At 34.7% G+C, this 5,000-nt stretch overlaps 1 protein-coding gene across 3 annotated transcripts in view; it reads right to left on the bottom strand.

Annotated features, from left to right (window-relative positions):
- Positions 1-5,000, bottom strand: part of col5a1 (procollagen, type V, alpha 1) — a 164,316-nt gene that overhangs the window by 66,231 nt on the left and 93,085 nt on the right. The gene's annotated exons all lie outside the window — the stretch shown is intronic.

Below are 5,000 nucleotides of genomic sequence, written 5' to 3'. Positions count from 1 at the left end.
TTAATCCAGTATAAATCTGCAGTGTGTAGTTTTACAGTCTGACTGTAATAATTGTGGAGTGATTTTAATCCAGTATGAATCTGCAGTGTGTGTAGTTTTACAGTCTGACTGTAATAATTGTGGAGTGATTTTAATCCAGTGTGAATCTGCAGTGTGTAGTTTTACAGTCTGACTGTAATAATTGTGGAGTGATTTTAATCCAGTATGAATCTGCAGTGTGTAGTTTTACAGTCTGACTGTAATAATTGTGGAGTGATTTTAATCCAGTATGAATCTGCAGTGTGTGTAGTTTTACAGTCTGACTGTAATAATTGTGGAGTGATTTTAATCCAGTATGAATCTGCAGTGTGTGTAGTTTTACAGTCTGACTGTAATAATTGTGGAGTGATTTTAATCCAGTATGAATTTGCAGTGTGTAGTTTTACAGTCTGATGGTAATAATTGTGGAGTGATTTTAATCCAGTATGAATCTGCAGTGTGTAGTTTTACAGTCTGACTGTAATAATTGTGGAGTGATTTTAATCCAGTATGAATCTGCAGTGTGTAGTTTTACAGTCTGACAGTAATAATTGTGGAGTGATTTTAATCCAGTATGAATCTGCAGTGTGTAGTTTTACAGTCTGACTGTAATAATTGTGGAGTGATTTTAATCCAGTATGAATCTGCAGTGTGTAGTTTTACAGTCTGACTGTAATAATTGTGGAGTGATTTTAATCCAGTATGAATCTGCAGTGTGTAGTTTTACAGTCTGACAGTAATAATTGTGGAGTGATTTTAATCCAGTATGAATCTGCAGTGTGTAGTTTTACAGTCTGACTGTAATAATTGTGGAGTGATTTTAATCCAGTATGAATCTGCAGTGTGTAGTTTTACAGTCTGACAGTAATAATTGTGGAGTGATTTTAATCCAGTATGAATCTGCAGTGTGTAGTTTTACAGTCTGACTGTAATAATTGTGGAGTGATTTTAATCCAGTATGAATCTGCAGTGTGTAGTTTTACAGTCTGACTGTAATAATTGTGGAGTGATTTTAATCCAGTATGAATCTGCAGTGTGTAGATTTACAGTCTGACTGTAATAATTGTGGAGTGATTTTAATCCAGTATGAATCTGCAGTGTGTAGTTTTACAGTCTGACTGTAATAATTGTGGAGTGATTTTAATCCAGTATGAATCTGCAGTGTGTAGTTTTACAGTCTGACAGTAATAATTGTGGAGTGATTTTAATCCAGTATGAATCTGCAGTGTGTGTAGTTTTACGGTCTGACAGTAATAATTGTGGAGTGATTTTAATCCAGTGTGAATCTGCAGCGTGTAGTTTTACAGTCTGACTGTAATAATTGTGGAGTGATTTTAATCCAGTATGAATCTGCAGTGTGTGTAGTTTTACAGTCTGACTGTAATAATTGTGGAGTGATTTTAATCCAGTATGAATCTGCAGTGTGTGTAGTTTTACAGTCTGACTGTAATAATTGTGGAGTGATTTTAATCCAGTGTGAATCTGCAGTGTGTGTAGTTTTACAGTCTGACTGTAATAATTGTGGAGTGATTTTAATCCAGTGTGAATCTGCAGCGTGTAGTTTTACAGTCTGACTGTAATAATTGTGGAGTGATTTTAATCCAGTATGAATCTGCAGTGTGTGTAGTTTTACAGTCTGACTGTAATAATTGTGGAGTGATTTTAATCCAGTATGAATCTGCAGTGTGTAGTTTTACAGTCTGACTGTAATAATTGTGGAGTGATTTTAATCCAGTATGAATCTGCAGCGTGTAGTTTTACAGTCTGACTGTAATAATTGTGGAGTGATTTTAATCCAGTATAAATCTGCAGTGTGTAGTTTTACAGTCTGACTGTAATAATTGTGGAGTGATTTTAATCCAGTATGAATCTGCAGTGTGTGTAGTTTTACAGTCTGACTGTAATAATTGTGGAGTGATTTTAATCCAGTGTGAATCTGCAGTGTGTAGTTTTACAGTCTGACTGTAATAATTGTGGAGTGATTTTAATCCAGTATGAATCTGCAGTGTGTAGTTTTACAGTCTGACTGTAATAATTGTGGAGTGATTTTAATCCAGTATGAATCTGCAGTGTGTGTAGTTTTACAGTCTGACTGTAATAATTGTGGAGTGATTTTAATCCAGTATGAATCTGCAGTGTGTGTAGTTTTACAGTCTGACTGTAATAATTGTGGAGTGATTTTAATCCAGTATGAATTTGCAGTGTGTAGTTTTACAGTCTGATGGTAATAATTGTGGAGTGATTTTAATCCAGTATGAATCTGCAGTGTGTAGTTTTACAGTCTGACTGTAATAATTGTGGAGTGATTTTAATCCAGTATGAATCTGCAGTGTGTAGTTTTACAGTCTGACAGTAATAATTGTGGAGTGATTTTAATCCAGTATGAATCTGCAGTGTGTAGTTTTACAGTCTGACTGTAATAATTGTGGAGTGATTTTAATCCAGTATGAATCTGCAGTGTGTAGTTTTACAGTCTGACTGTAATAATTGTGGAGTGATTTTAATCCAGTATGAATCTGCAGTGTGTAGTTTTACAGTCTGACAGTAATAATTGTGGAGTGATTTTAATCCAGTATGAATCTGCAGTGTGTAGTTTTACAGTCTGACTGTAATAATTGTGGAGTGATTTTAATCCAGTATGAATCTGCAGTGTGTAGTTTTACAGTCTGACAGTAATAATTGTGGAGTGATTTTAATCCAGTATGAATCTGCAGTGTGTAGTTTTACAGTCTGACTGTAATAATTGTGGAGTGATTTTAATCCAGTATGAATCTGCAGTGTGTAGTTTTACAGTCTGACTGTAATAATTGTGGAGTGATTTTAATCCAGTATGAATCTGCAGTGTGTAGATTTACAGTCTGATGGTAATAATTGTGGAGTGATTTTAATCCAGTATGAATCTGCAGTGTGTAGTTTTACAGTCTGACTGTAATAATTGTGGAGTGATTTTAATCCAGTATGAATCTGCAGTGTGTGTAGTTTTACAGTCTGACTGTAATAATTGTGGAGTGATTTTAATCCAGTGTGAATCTGCAGTGTGTAGTTTTACAGTCTGACTGTAATAATTGTGGAGTGATTTTAATCCAGTATGAATCTGCAGTGTGTAGTTTTACAGTCTGACTGTAATAATTGTGGAGTGATTTTAATCCAGTATGAATCTGCAGCGTGTAGATTTACAGTCTGACTGTAATAATTGTGGAGTGATTTTAATCCAGTATGAATCTGCAGTGTGTAGTTTTACAGTCTGACTGTAATAATTGTGGAGTGATTTTAATCCAGTATGAATCTGCAGTGTGTAGTTTTACAGTCTGACTGTAATAATTGTGGAGAGATTTTAATCCAGTATGAATCTGCAGTGTGTGTAGTTTTACAGTCTGACTGTAATAATTGTGGAGTGATTTTAATCCAGTATGAATCTGCAGTGTGTAGTTTTACAGTCTGACTGTAATAATTGTGGAGTGATTTTAATCCAGTATGAATCTGCAGTGTGTAGTTTTACAGTCTGCCTGTAATAATTGTGGAGTGATTTTAATCCAGTATGAATCTGCAGTGTGTGTAGTTTTACAGTCTGACTGTAATAATTGTGGAGTGATTTTAATCCAGTATGAATCTGCAGTGTGTAGTTTTACAGTCTGACTGTAATAATTGTGGAGTTATTTTAATCCAGTATGAATCTGCAGTGTGTGTAGTTTTACAGTCTGACTGTAATAATTGTGGAGTGATTTTAATCCAGTATGAATCTGCAGTGTGTAGTTTTACAGTCTGACAGTAATAATTGTGGAGTGATTTTAATCCAGTATGAATCTGCAGTGTGTGTAGTTTTACAGTCTGACTGTAATAATTGTGGAGTGATTTTAATCCAGTATGAATCTGCAGTGTGTAGTTTTACAGTCTGATGGTAATAATTGTGGAGTGATTTTAATCCAGTATGAATCTGCAGTGTGTGTAGTTTTACAGTCTGACTGTAATAATTGTGGAGTGATTTTAATCCAGTATGAATCTGCAGTGTGTGTAGTTTTACAGTCTGACTGTAATAATTGTGGAGTGATTTTAATCCAGTATGAATCTGCAGTGTGTGTAGTTTTACAGTCTGACTGTAATAATTGTGGAGTGATTTTAATCCAGTATGAATCTGCAGTGTGTGTAGTTTTACAGTCTGACTCTAATAATTGTGGAGTGATTTTAATCCAGTATGAATCTGCAGTGTGTAGTTTTACAGTCTGACTGTAATAATTGTGGAGTGATTTTAATCCAGTATGAATCTGCAGTGTGTAGTTTTACAGTCTGACTGTAATAATTGTGGAGTGATTTTAATCCAGTATGAATCTGCAGTGTGTGTAGTTTTACAGTCTGACTGTAATAATTGTGGAGTGATTTTAATCCAGTATGAATCTGCAGTGTGTGTAGTTTTACAGTCTGACTGTAATAATTGTGGAGTGATTTTAATCCAGTATGAATCTGCAGTGTGTGTAGTTTTACAGTCTGACTGTAATAATTGTGGAGTGATTTTAATCCAGTGTGAATCTGCAGTGTGTAGTTTTACAGTCTGACTGTAATAATTGTGGAGTGATTTTAATCCAGTATGAATCTGCAGTGTGTAGTTTTACAGTCTGACTGTAATAATTGTGGAGTGATTTTAATCCAGTATGAATCTGCAGTGTGTAGTTTTACAGTCTGACTGTAATAATTGTGGAGTGATTTTAATCCAGTATGAATCTGCAGTGTGTAGTTTTACAGTCTGACTGTAATAATTGTGGAGTGATTTTAATCCAGTATGAATCTGCAGTGTGTAGTTTTACAGTCTAACTGTAATAATTGTGGAGTGATTTTAATCCAGTATGAATCTGCAGCGTGTAGTTTTACAGTCTGACTGTAATAATTGTGGAGTGATTTTAATCCAGTATGAATCTGCAGTGTGTAGTTTTACAGTCTGACTGTAATAATTGTGGAGTGATTTTAATCCAGTATGAATCTGCAGTGTG

This window comes from Pygocentrus nattereri, chromosome 16, assembly GCF_015220715.1.
Source record: "Pygocentrus nattereri isolate fPygNat1 chromosome 16, fPygNat1.pri, whole genome shotgun sequence".
In the NCBI taxonomy this organism is placed as follows: Eukaryota; Metazoa; Chordata; class Actinopteri; order Characiformes; family Serrasalmidae; genus Pygocentrus; species Pygocentrus nattereri.
The sequence above is the reverse complement of the archived record's forward strand: the minus strand, read 5'-3'. Positions and strand labels throughout refer to the sequence as shown.